Source organism: Oncorhynchus clarkii, chromosome 29, assembly GCF_045791955.1.
Source record: "Oncorhynchus clarkii lewisi isolate Uvic-CL-2024 chromosome 29, UVic_Ocla_1.0, whole genome shotgun sequence".
NCBI lineage: Eukaryota > Metazoa > Chordata > Actinopteri > Salmoniformes > Salmonidae > Oncorhynchus > Oncorhynchus clarkii.
The window spans coordinates 19795418-19809778 of record NC_092175.1 but is presented as its reverse complement, the minus strand read 5'-3'; the positions used below and the strand labels follow the sequence as shown (position 1 = coordinate 19809778).

General features: G+C 44.5%; 1 protein-coding gene across 3 annotated transcripts in view; it reads right to left on the bottom strand.

Annotated features, from left to right (window-relative positions):
- The window catches only part of LOC139388040 (mediator of RNA polymerase II transcription subunit 13-like), a 149084-nt gene that overhangs the window by 83528 nt on the left and 51195 nt on the right, over positions 1-14361 (bottom strand). The window lies entirely within an intron of this gene.

The following is a 14361-nucleotide window of genomic DNA, read 5'->3' as shown; positions in this document are numbered from 1 at the left end:
CATGGGACGAGCGCCATTGATAATTACTACTAGCGCTGTTACTAACTAGCAATGTTGGTTCCATGTTTGCAAAGAGTTATGGTATATTAGAATCCCCTCGTCTTAACATGTGTCATCCTGAACTACATTTCTTCCACAGAGAAAGATAGAGGACTCATCTTTATATCTGTGCCATTAATGGGTCTGTGACAGCATGGGCATTGCCATTGAGGCTACAACCCCTGGGAATCCCCACCCAGTTGACTATGTTAACTACTTTAAAGCATGGAAGCATGGTGGAAGCTCTCAATGGCAATGTCCATGCTAAAACGGGTTATATCCATAATGAGTCCTCTATCTATCTCTATGCTTTGCTCCTATGGGAACACTCGCAATGGCCACCAGTCCACCCATTACCATTATGACTTGAATGGGGATGCCCGTTCTATTCATTCTATTTCTGTTCATACACTCAAACACATTGCACAGACACACAGGAGAAATTCTCTATTGACTGTAATGCATGCCAAAAGCAGAGGAGGCTTCTAGGAATACAGATGAATTTTACCCACAGACACAAGTATCTACATGTACTGTACACCCATCAACAGACTGACTCATCAGATGCCCTGAACCACAGTTACAGTATCTACCATACAAGTTAAACCACTGTGGAGCACTGTGGGAGAACCTAGAAGTACACTTGCGTGCGCTGCATCTGTGTTTGTGTATCTGTGTGTGTGTGTGTGTGTGATCACTGTGCCTCTGTAAAGCTGTCAGGTCCACTGCACCAGCGCCACTGTCAACCCGTGTGCAGCTGTCAGCTCCAGTTAACCAGCGCTGGGAGAGACAGTGTGCTGCAGAGTGTGTGTCTGTGGGCCAGAGGCCACGCAGGGAGGCAGGAGAGGAGAGACAAGGAGAGGAGAGGCGGGCAGCACCACGCGCAGATGCCAGCCCTGACAGCCCAGCAGCGCTCAGGAGAGTCGTCAGGGTGACAGCGCTTAGTTCCAGTTCTTGCCATGTCAGCAGCCAGCTTAAATGTGACTTGTGTGGAGTAGTGGATGGATCCTACCACTACTGGTTCCCCCATTCTTCCTTCTTCCCAGAAGAGGAACGGCTACTGATAGCTCTAGTGTTTTTTGTTCTCTGCCTTACCTGGAGGGCGATTGGCAGGGATGGGAGGCTTGTGAGTGGGTGTTGTGTTTACTTACAGGGTAGTGGCAAACAAAAAGCACTGGGTGGGTACACGGGGGAAGGGAGCAATGGATGGGGGGAGGAAAATGGGAGGCACATGGATGATATTTATTTTTTCTTTGGGGGTTGTGTTTTCTTGCTTTTTTGATATTTCCCTCCCTTTTTTCACACTGGGGTGAATGAAATTTCCTTACTCGCCAGAATTCCAGGGTAACCATGGCAACACTGGCTGTGAGAACACAGCTCCCCGGTATTCAATTCCACCGCCACCCCCCCTCTCTCTTCCTCCCTCCTTCTATCCTCTCCTTCTTCATCTGTTCTATTGCTTCCAACACCCCCACCCCCTTTCCTCCCCTCCTCCCTCCCTCGTTCATTCCCGATCCAGGGCTCAAACAGGAAGCTTAGCTCCAGCCAGCTATTCTACAGGGAAGAGTGGTCCATGAGCGGAATGCCAACTCTCCAGAAAATCCAGCTCATTAGCTCGCCCCTTTCTCTCTCCAATCCCTTTTTCACAATGCCAATTCGCCGCCAGTCGCCTTCATCTATCTACCCTACCACTTCCCCTTCTCCCTCCAGTCCTTTCCCCCTTCTCTCCCCCTCTCTCACATTCACTCAACCCACCACCTCCACGGAGCACGCCCAGGTTCTCAACCCCTCTTCACCCAGGTTTGAGTCACCCTGCCTGGGGAAATTCTCTCTCCTGCCCAGCCACATCCAGCCACAGCCACACAATGAGCTCCCTACCTCTGGGAGCCATCCGTAAGGAAACTGAACTGATGTGATCAACTCGTTGGTTATGTATTTCTGACTGGTTTAGATTAAAACACTGACAACAGCAAAACATCGCTCCTCAGAGTGCAGGTATCAACTGATGCTATTCCCGAGATCACAACTTGTAAAAGAAGTCTGGAATTCCTTTCGCCACTCCCCGAGCCTCGTGAATGTCATTACAGCTATTGTTTACATTGCAGTCACCGAGGAGCTCGAGCTGCACCTTATCGAGCCTTCAACACAAGGTGTGACTATTTCTGTCTTGTGCACACACACACACACACACACACATACACTCACAAACGCACACACGCATACACACTCGCAAACACACACACACACACACACACACACACACACACACACACAGGTAGAAACTGGAGTGTGAAATCTGATCTGAGATATTTAACTATTCAAATCCTTCCTGGTAACAGTGGGCTTATGTTTGACAAACATCTGCAGAGTAGCAACAAGTCCCCGCCAATCACTCCTCTATGTGATTGCTGTGCTTAAAGAGGTGAAATGTGTGGAACAGTGAGGTGAGATGTATAGATCCTTATCTAGATGAGTGTTACAGTATATCTGGTCCTCTCCTCTCAGCAGGGCCTCAGCAGGGCCTCGGCAGGCTCCTGGGAAGTGGAGGAAGCACCACCTCACAATGTAAGCTGTGGATGATAACCGTCAACGTTGTCAGGGTGGCCGCATAGTTTAGTTTCACTTCTCCATTTCAGTTGTGCGTGCAGCTCTCAGATGTGTGACTCTCAGATGACACAGATAAGGAGAATGAGAGAGAAAAGGGAGGAAGCATGTTTGGTGTTTCTGTGTGCTCAAGAACTGAGTGAAAGTGAGAGTACCTGTCACTTTGTTTGTTGTGTAGCGGCATTTGTATCATCTTGTGCGAACTTGTCTGTGTGCCTGGGCTCATTTGTGTTGTGTGGATTTGTGTTTGTGTGCATCTATTAGTGCATGCAGATGTGTGTACTCGTATCAGTGTGTGCTGTGTAGGGAATGAGCGCTGCTTTAGTGCGTGATGGCTTCATTCCCAGTGCAAAGACGTGTTAATTTCACATGCCCCGCCCCCCTCGCCACAATGCTGCTCTGCTGCCCCCCCCCCTCAATCTCTCAATCAATCGCTCTTTTCTCCCTTCCCCTCTACCATTACATCTATATAAACTGAACCTTCCCCTTACTCAGATTGACAGATACTACAACAGACTTATCTATGCCTTACTTTCTGAGACTGCTTAATGCTACTTAACTGTTATATTGTATACTACATCTCATATTATTTTGCATGACTATGTATGCTGCAATTCAGCTTTAAGCTGAAAATGTGTACAATTCAAAATAAACCTTAATTCCACCCCCTGTCTCTTCCTATTCCTCTACCTCTTCTTCACTCTCTGTCCCTCTGTCCTCAATCTCCCCCAATATCGTCCTCTCCCCCCTCCTTGCCTGGTCCAGCCTGTCTGCATTAGCTGACCACCACCACTAGAGGGAGTGTCCACTGTCCACACACAAAGATGCTATTGATCCAGGCTACAGAGAGGAAGAGAGGAGAGGAGAGGAGAGGAGAGGAGAGGAGAGGAGAGGAGAGGAGAGGAGAGGAGAGGAGAGGAGAGGAGAGGAGAGGAGAGGAGAGGGAGAGGGAGAGGGAGAGAGAGAAGGGCATTCTATTCCATAAAAAGGACTGCAAAATTCGACATACCAATTAGGATCTGGCTAAAAATACTTGAATCAGTTATAGAACCCATTGCCCTTTATGGTTGTGAGGTCTGGGGTTCGCTCACCAACCAAGATTTCACAAAATGGGGCAAACACCAAATTGAGACTCAGCGTGCAGAATTCTGCAAAAATATCCTCTGTGTACAACGTAGAACACCAAATAATGCATACAGCCGATACCCGCTAATTATCAAAATCCAGAAAAGAGCCGTTAAATTCTACAACCACCTAAAAGGAAGTGATTCCCAAACCTTCCATAACAAATCCAACAGCTACAGAGAGATGAACCTGGAGAAGAGGCCCCTAATCAAGCTGGTCCTGGGGCTCTGTTCACAAACACAAACACACCCCACAGAGCCCCAGGACATCAACACAATTTGACCCAACCAAATCATGAGAAAACAAAAAGATAATCACTTGACACATTGGAAAGAATTAACAAAAAACAGAGCAAACTAGAATGATATTTGGCCCTAAACAGAGAGTACACAGCAGAATACCTGAACGCTGTGACTGACCCAAACTTAAGGAAAGCTTTGACTATGTACAGACTTAGTGAGCATAGCCTTGCTATTGAGAAAGGCCGCCGTAGGAAGACCTGGCTCTCCAGAGAAGACAGGCTATGCGCACACTGCCCACAAAATCAGGTGGAAACTGAGCTGCACTTCCTAACCTCCTGTCCAATGTATGACCATATTAGAGACACATATTTCCCTCAGATTACACAGATCCACAAAGAATTTGAAAACAAACCCGATTTTGATAAACTCGCATATCTGCTGGGTGAAATACCGGGGTATGCCATCACAGCAGCAAGATTTGTGAACTGTTGCCACAAGAAAATATTTACATTTCATTTTTATTGTTTATATCACTTTTGTATATTATCTACTTCACTTGCTTTGGCAATGTTAACATATGTTTCCCATGCCAATAAAGCCCCTTGAATTGAATTGAGAAAGAGAGAGAGAGTGTGTGAGAAAGCGAGAGAGTGCGAGTGAGAGAGAGAGAGAGAGAGAGAGAGAGAGAGAGAGAGAGAGAGAGAGAGAGACTACAGTCCTCTATTAGGTGGACTCTCTCGCTCACAAATGTTTCAAGGATCAATAGAGCCAGCGGGCCTAGTGTCTGGCGGTGTGTCTGTCTATCTCTCTGGCTGTGTGTGTGTGTGTGTGTGCGCATGTGACACACAGCAGCTTTATTAATGACCTGTCGGACACTACTGTATGTCTAAACAGATGCAGAAGAGAGGGGAGAGAGAGAGAGAGAGAGAGAGAGAGAGGGGCTCATCTCATGGGCATGGCGTGTCAGTGTGGGACCCCTCATTTACTAATGGGCCTACAATGCCATTAGAGCAGATCACCAGTTTGGGTAATGGGGCAGGACACACGGTGTGTGTGTTAGGGCTGGCATAATTACCATATAACCATGTAACTGACGGTTATGGATGAAGCCGGTCATGAAATAAAATGTAAAAAAATGTAAAGAACATTTGACTGAAGATGGGACTGCCAGCCATTCAGGCATTTGAGTCCATTCGTGCGGTAATGTGGACTCTTAACAACGTGATAAAACTTTGTTGCTCCTTGCTGAAACAAGCAAGATGTTGTAGCAAATGATTCTCCCCTGTAGCAGAAGCAGCAGCACACATACAGATAGAATGAATAGAACGAGCTTGGAACCTCTGACCCTGGCAATTTGAGTGGTAAACTAATGATTAGTGCTCTTAGTGATGGCTAGTCCGCGGACGAATCATTATTTTTTAACTGACTCTTTTAACTGACTCGACAGTCATGATACATTTTTCTGAGTGACTCTGCTGAGGCCTTGCTGAGAGGAGAGAGCCAGAGAGTGATTTTTCAGAGTACATTTTTGTCGTTCGTGTGACTTGCAATTAATTCTACATCAGTATTACCACGCGCTCCTTGGGTGACTCTGGAGACGTCCCCAGACCAACAACTGACCTGACATGCAGTATACAGTGCCTTCGGAAAGTACTCAGATCCCTTGATTTTGTCCACATTTGGATACGTTACAGCCTTATTAAAAAATGTATTACATCATTTTTCTTCCCATATCAATCTACAAATAATAACACATAATGATAAAACAAAACCACATTTTTTTTTAAACATTTGCAAATGTAGTAAAAATAAAAACAGAAATACCTTAATGACATACAGTGGGAAGAAAAAGTATGTGAACCCTTTGGAATTACCTGGATTTCTGCATATATTTGTCATACAATTTGATCTGATCTTCATCTAAGTCACAACAATAGACAAACACAGTGTCCTTAAACTAATTACACACAAAATATTGTATTTTTCTTGTCTATATTGAATACATAATTTAAACATTCACAGTGTAGGTTGGAAAGAGTATGTGAACCCCTAGGCTAATGACTTTTCTAATGCGATTGGAGATGAGATTGGAGATGTTGGTTAGAGCTACCCAGCCCTATAAAAAACACTCACAAAATTTGAGTTTGCTATTCACAAGAAGCATTGCCTGATGTGAACCATGCCTCAAACAAAAGAGATCTCTAAAAGCCTTGATGTTCATCAGTCCACTGTAAGACAAGTTGTCTATAAATGGAGAAAGTTTAGCATTGTTGCTACTCTCCCTAGGAATGGCCGTCCTGCAAAGATGACTGCAAGAGCACAGTGCAGAATGCACAATTTATTTCACCTTTATTTAACCACATAGGCCAGTAGAGAACAAGTTCTCACTTACAACTGCGACCTGGTCAAGATAAAGCAAAGCAGTAAAACATCAACACAGAGTTACACATATACAAATGTACAGTCAATAACACAATAGTGTGGGCCTCCCGGGTGGCGCAGTGGTTAAGGGCGCTGTACTGCAGCGCCAGCTGTGCCGTCAGAGTCCCTGGGTTCGTGCCCAGGTTCTGTCGTAACCGGCCGCGACCGGGAGGTCCGTGGGGCGACGCACAATTGGCCTAGCGTCGTCCGGGTTAGGGAGGGCTTGGTCGGTAGGGATGTCCTTGTCTCATCGCGCACCAGCGACTCTTGTGGCGGGCCGGGTGCAGTGCGCGCTAACCAAGGTTGCCAGGTGCACGGTGTAGCCTCCGACACATTGGTGCGGCTGGCTTCCGGGTTGGATACGCGCTGTGTTAAGAAGCAGTGCGGCTGGTTGGGTTGTGTATGACTTTCAACCTTCGTCTCTCCCGAGCCCGTACGGGAGTTGTAGCGATGAGACAAGATAGTAGCTACTGCAACAATTGGATACCACGAAATTGGGGAGAAAAAGGGGTAAAAAATTTAAAAAATAAACAAAAATAAAAATAACACAATAGAAAAATCTATGTATAGTGTGTGCAAATGTAGAACAGTAGGGAGGTAGGCAATAAATAGGCCATAGAGGCGAAAAAAATACAATTTAGCATTGACATTGGAGTGATAGATGTGCAAGTAGAGATATTGGGGTGCAAAAGAACAAGAGGATAAGTAACAATATGGGGATGTAACGATATGGGAATTTGTATGCTATTTACAAATTGGCTGTGTACAGGTACATTGATGGGTAAGCTGCTCTGACAGCTGATGCTTAAAGTTAGAGAGGGAGATATAAGACTCCAGCTTCAGTGATTTTTGCAATTGCAATTTTGCAATCGAAAATGACATCGCCAAAGTCAAGGATTGGTAGGATAGTCAGTTTTACAAGAGTATATTTGGCAACATAAGTGAAGGAGGCTTTGTTGCGAAATAGGAAGCCGATTCTAGATTTCATTTTGGATTGGAGATGCTTAATGTGAGTCTGGAAAGAGAGTTTACAGTCTAACCAAACACCTAGGTATTTGTAGTTGTCCACATATTCTAAGTCAGAACCGTCCAGAGTAGTGATGCTAGTCAGGCGGGCGGGTGCGGGCAGCGATCGGTTGAAGAGCATGCACTTAGTTTTACTAGCATTTAAAAGCAGTTGGAGGCCATGGAAGGAGTGTTGTATTGAAGCTCGTTTGGAAGTTTGTTAGCACAGTGTCCAAAGAAGGGCCAGATGTATACAGAATGGTGTCGTCTGCGTAGAGCTGGATCAGAGAATCACCAGCAGCAAGAGTGAAATCATTGGCATATACAGAGAAAAGAGACGGCCCGAGAATTGAACCCTGTGGCACCCCCATAGAGACCGCCAGAGGTCCGGACAACAGGCCCTCCGATTTAACACACTGAACTCTATCTGAGAAATAGTTGGTGAACCAGGCGAAGCAGTCATTTGAGAAACCAAGGCTATTGAATCTGCTGATAAGAATGCGGTGAGTGACAGAGTCGAAAGCCTGGCCAGGTCGATGAAGACAGCTGCACGGTACTGTCTTTTATCGATGGCGGTTATGATATTGTTTAGGACCTTGAGCGTGGATGAGGTGCACCCATGACCAGCTCGGAAACCAGATTGCATAGTGTAGAAGGTACGGTGGGATTCGAAATGGTCGGTGATCTGTTTGTTAACTTGGCTTTCAAAGATTTTAGAAAGGCAGGGCAGGATGGATATTGGTCTATAACAGTTTGAGTCTAGAGTGTCTCCCCCTTTGAAGAGGGGGATGACCGTGGCAGCTTTACAATCTTTGGGGATCTCAGACGATACGAAAGAGAGGATGAATGGGCTAGTAATAGGGGTTGCAACAATTTCGGCTGATCATTTTAGAGAGGGTCCAGATTGGCTAGCCCAGCTGATTTGTTGGGATCCAGATTTTGCAGCTCTTTCAGAACATCAGGTGTCTGGATATGGGTGAAGGAGAAGCAGGGGGGGGGGAAGTTGCTGCAGGGGGTGCTGAGATGTTGGCCAGGGTAGGGGAAGCCAGGTGGAAACCGCGGCCAGCCGTAGAAAAATGCTTATTGAAATGATCGATTATCATAGATTTATCGGTGGTGACAGTGTTTCCTATCCTCAGTGCAGGGCAGCTGAGAGGAGGTGCTCTTATTCTCCATGAACTTTACAGTGTCCTAAAACTTTTTGGAATTAGTGCAAAGGATGCAAATTTCTGTTTGAAAAAGCTAGCCTTAGCTTTCCTAACTGACTGAGTATATTGGTTTGTGACTTCCCTGAAAAGTTGCATATCATGGGGGCTATTCGATGCTAATGCAGAATGCCACAGGATGTTTTTGTGCTGATCAATGGCAGTCAAGTCTGGGGTGAACCAAGGGCCTGCATGTTCTTAGTTCTACATTTTTTGAATGGGGCATTCTTATTTAAGATGGTGAGGAAAGCACTTTAAAAGAGCAACCAGGCATCCTCTACTGACTGCATGAGGTCAATATCCTTCCAGGATACCTGGGTCAGGTCGATTAAAAAGGCCTGCTCGCTGAAGTGTTTTAGGGAGCGATTGACAGTGATGAGGGGTGGTCGTTTGACAGCGGACTAATTACGCGTGCAGGCAATGAGCCAGTGATTGTAGCTAGTAGCTAGTCAGCTGGCTAGCTTATGATTGGGGTTTCCGGTTCTAAAGTATAAAAAATAGCAGATCCGTACCACATTAGGTGAGGCGGGTTGCAGGAGAGTATGTTCAGTCCGTATATGGAAATTGAGATAAAAAAAATATATACAAAGAAAATGATATATACACGGGACGGGACAAGACAAAACAGACATCCAATTGCTACGCCATCTTGGTTGGAGAATGAGGTTATTGAGGTTAATATAACCTCTTAAGTCGACCCCCTACTTTTTCGAACATTCTGTTAAAAATCGCGCAACATTTCAGCGTCCTGCTACTCATGCCAGGAATATAGTATATGCATATGATTAGTATGTGTGGATAGAAAACACTCTGAAGTTTCTAAAACTGGTTAAATAATGTCTGTGACTATAACAGAACGTGAACAGCAAGCGAAATCCCAAGAAAAACCTGGTCACAAAAACCACAGAAAAGTATTAATCCGCCAGTCTCTGAATTGTTTATTGCAAGCAAAAATATATAGCCGGGAGCTTGCAGTTCCTACAAAAACGTCATTTTCGTTGACAAAAATCCTTTGTGTAATGACAAATAGATCCTTCATTTCGTCCAGCATACAGGAAGAGACTTTTGGAAGAGAGAGAAAGGACAACGTTTTCTTGAGTAGCTGCTATTGAATACAGATCGCCCAGTGATCAATTTGATTGATTATTAACGTTTACAAATACCTAAAGTTGGGTTACAAAAGTAGTTTGAAGTGTTTTGTCAAAGAATATAGGCAACTTATATAATTTTTAAAAATGACGTTGCATTTTGGAACGGAGCTTTTTCCTGAACCAGACAGGCTATACAAATGGATATTTTGGGCATACATGGACGGATTTAATCGGGAAAAAGACCCAATTGTGATGTTTATGGAACATATAGGAGTGCCAACAAAGAATATCATCAAAGGTAATGAATGTTTTATATTTTATTTCTGCGTTTTGTGTAACGCCGGCTACGCTAATTCTTTTGTTTACGTCCCCTTCATGTATTTTGGGGTGTTGCATGCTATCAGATAATAGCTTCTCATGCTTTCGCCGAAAAGCATTTTAAAAATCTGACTTGTTGGCTAGATTCACAACGAGTGTAGCTTTAATTCAATACCCTGCATGTGTGTTTTAATGAACGTTTGAGTTTTAACGAGTACATTTAGCATTTAGCGTAGCGCATTTGCATTTCCAGGTGTCTAGATGGGACGCTTGCGTGTCGGGTCGACGTAAGTTAAGAAGAATCTTAGAGTGTCAGCTAAAGACTTACAGAAATCTCTGGAACATGCTAACATCTCTGTTGATGGGTCTACGATACGTAAAACACGAAACAAGAATGATGTTCATGGAAGGAAACCACGGAAGAAGCCACTGCTGTCCAGAAAAACTACATTGCTGCACGTCTGAAGTTCGCTAAAGATCACCTGGACATTCTGTCGACAGATTAAACTAAAGTTGAGTTGTTTGGAAGGAACTCGCAACACTATGTGTGGAGAAAAAAAGGCACAGCACACCAACATCAAAACCTCATCCCAACTGTAAAGTATGGTGGAGGGAGCATCATGGTTTGAGGCTGCTATGCTGCCTCAGGGCCTGGACAGCTTGCTATCGTCGACGGAAAAATGTATTCCCAAGTTTATCAAGACATTTTGCAGAAGAATGTAAGGCTATCTGTTCGCCAATTGAAGCTCAACCGAAGTTGGGTGATGCAACAGGACAACGACTCAAAACACAGAAGTAAATGAACAACAGAATTGAGTGGCCAAGCCAGAGCCCGGACTTAAAACCAACAAACATCTCTGGAGAGACCTGAAAATAGACTTCCAACTTCATTGGCTGATCCCTCCTTGTGACCTTGTTGGAGTCATGTCCAACCTGGTCATCAGGAGGGATCAGCCAATCGTGAAGAAGAAAATTGACTACTTCAAACTGGAGATGGTCTCAAAGGTGTTGCCCATGCTGTCACAGATGCTATAATGGCACAGATACAAAGATGACTCCTCTATCTAGCTCTATGGGCATTACTGACTCAAATTAATGAAATGTGAGTCGTAAGATTCGTTCTTTTGACTTAACGAGTCGAAAATATCCGTCAGTAAAAAGATCCAAACTTCCCATGACTAAGTGCTATGTGGAATCCTTGGGATGTCCATACATAAATCCCTTACCCTAACCCTAACCCTAACCCTAACCTTAACCTTAACCCTTACAATTTCAACTTCAATGGGGTAGAGACATCCCAAGGATATCGGATAGCAAGTTGTAACGTCTGCTTCCTACTCACACCCTCAAACACCTAGATCCCCTGAACGCAGCTCACTTTCCAGGCCACTTTCCAGCTCACAGTCTCAAACAGTTAGATCCCTTGAACGCAGCTCACTCTCCAGATCCCAATCACCTGAATTCTAATCACCTGATCAAACACATGTGTGTCATTATCACTATTTAGCTCAGTTTTTTGAACCCCATCACTGTGAAGTATTGTTTGTTTTGTGACACAAGTCTTTCAGAGCTCTGTTTTTCCCGTGACTTACATATGATAGTTTTTGCCTGCCTCACTAATGATGCCTTTTTGCCTATTTCTTGCCTGTACTTTAACCTATCGGATTTCCTGTTATCTACCTATTGTCGGATCTCCCGGACTACGTTACTTGCGTTTTCCCTACCTGTACTGTTGCCTTTGGACCCCCTGTGTATGACCTTCTGCCTGCCCCTGGACCCAGTTACCTACTGGTCCTGTGGTCCTTTTCAATAAACACCTGCTGGGCCCTGCGCTTGAAACTAGCTCTCTGTCTCCCCTTGTGTTCATTATACAAGGACAGTAAACTAATGGGTACACTCGCAATAGCTGCCTGGTATTGTGATGCAAGATTTTCTATGGTAATGTAGAATGTTCCTTCAAATGATAACAGCTGTGGCTCATGTAATGCAATATATAGTATATTTTGTCATGTCAGTTGAGTTGAATCAACAAATCACAGGCTATTTTGATTGGTACACTTCTTGCTATTACTTTGTGCTTTTACTTCCAGCTATTAGTCCAGGTCGATAATATACAGGTTAAGACAACGTCATCACAAATCTGGGACCAGCGCTGTTGCTAACTACCAGCGGCATTGCTAACTAGCATAGCTGATCCCCTTGTTGCAAAGAGTTACGGGATATTAGAATCTTGTTAACTTAGACTATGTCAGCTTCAACCTAGCTTTTAGTCTAGGTTGAAGATAACAAAGGTTAAGACAAGAGGATTCTTGTATCCCATAACTCTCTGCAAAAATGAGGAAGAATTCTCAACTAAGGGACCAGAGATGCTTGTTAGCACTGGTCCCATAAATCTGTTAATTTTCAAAAGCATCCACATAGAATCATATGTAGCAACCTGGGTATCTTCAACCTAGCTTTTAGTTCCTGCTTTGCTCATATGGGCACGCTCGCAATGTCAGCCAGTCCAACCATTATGCCATCATTGACTTTAATGGGGATGCCTGTTCTATTCGTTATATTTCTATGGCAGAACATGCAGTCAGGAGCGGAGGTGAAAATGTACGTCTTTTGTATTACATACACATATACAGTACCAGTCAGGTTAGGACACACCTACTCATTCAAGGATTTTTCTTTATTTTGACTGTTTTCTACATTGTAGAATAAAAGTGAAAACATCACAACTATGAAATAACACACATGGAATCATGTAGTAACCAAAAAAGTGTTAAACAAATCAAAATATATTTTATTTGAGATTCTTCAAAGTAGCCACCCTTTGCCTTGACAGCTTTGCACACTCTTGGCATTCTCTCAACCAGCTTAATCTGGAATGCTTTTCCAACAGTCTTGAAGGAGTTCCCACTTATGCTGAACACTCCGGCCAAACCCTCGCCTAAGCCGGCCTACGCTGGGCCAATTGTGCGCCGCCCTATGGGACTCCCGATCATGGCTGGTTGTGATACAGCCAGCGATCGAACCAGGGTCTGTACTTACACCTTTAGCACTGAGATGCAGTGCCTTAGACCGCTGCACCACTCGGGAGTTCAAAAGTTTTGATGTCTTCACTATTATTTTACAATGTAGAAAATAGTAAAAATAAAGAAAAACCCTTTGAATGAGTAGGTCTGTCCAAACTTTTGACTGGTACTGTATATATATATATATATTGTGCTATTCTAACCGTATATATTGTGCTATTCGAATGGTTATTAAGGTGACCGTGGTCATTTGGCTGGCCGCCATGCAAAATTCCATGACCATCACAGCCCGTGTGTGTGTAGGGAGGGGAATCCGCCATCACACATTTAAGCAGACAATGCACAATGGCAGGTGTGTAATGTTCCCTCTTCCCATCGCTGGGATATAGACCCATGCTGGGGTTTTGACTTCACAGAGAAGTTGTAGCACGGAATGTGCTCTTATAATCTCATTGGATGCTCAAAATCTGGTTGGGTTGTTGCACGATCTTCTGAACTTTAAAGGATGTTAGGCTCTGACCATGTGTGACCACTGAGACTCCGTTCAAAATGAATGAATCAAGCAGATAACATTAACCTGAGTAGGATCTCTCGTCTATGGATGGATATGACATTTCATCCACCCGTCATGTCTATTTGAGACTGTCCTGACTAACTTGTCAGTGTTAAATGAGGATCCGTGGTTTTACATTCCAAAGTGGTAAACAGTCTGTTGTAATATGAGTCCATACATAACAGCTTTGCAGGATAACACAGGTACTGTTGGAGCGAACACAAAAAATGTATCCGGTGACCGTATATCCCTGTGTCACTGGCTACACTACAGCCCAGTGATGTAACAAGTACCAGACAACCACTTATAAAGGAGACAGAGCACAAAGCAAAGCTGGCCAAAGGACTGAGACTGAGGTAGAGGAGAGGAGGTGAAGAGAAGAAGAGAGGAACTCCCACTCCTCCTCTCCTTTCCTCTCGTCTCCACTCTGTGTGATCCACCAGCTCTTCAACACTGAGCTGAACAGCAGCGGGGCTTAAACCAGCAAACAATTGAGTGCAGAGCAAACAGAGCGCTGCTCCCCTGACAGAGAGAGGGAGAAAAAGCCGTGGCTGCTGGCACATGCCCAGGAGCGCTGAAGATGACAACGTCACTTAGATCTGTCTGGCCTCCAAAATACACCACTTTTTAATTTCCAACAGGAATTAACTGGGGATTTAAGTTCTCGCTGGCTTTCCCCCAGCGCCTTGGCGAATGAAGAGACTCTATCTCTCTTTAGCTTGGACGCAGCCCCCT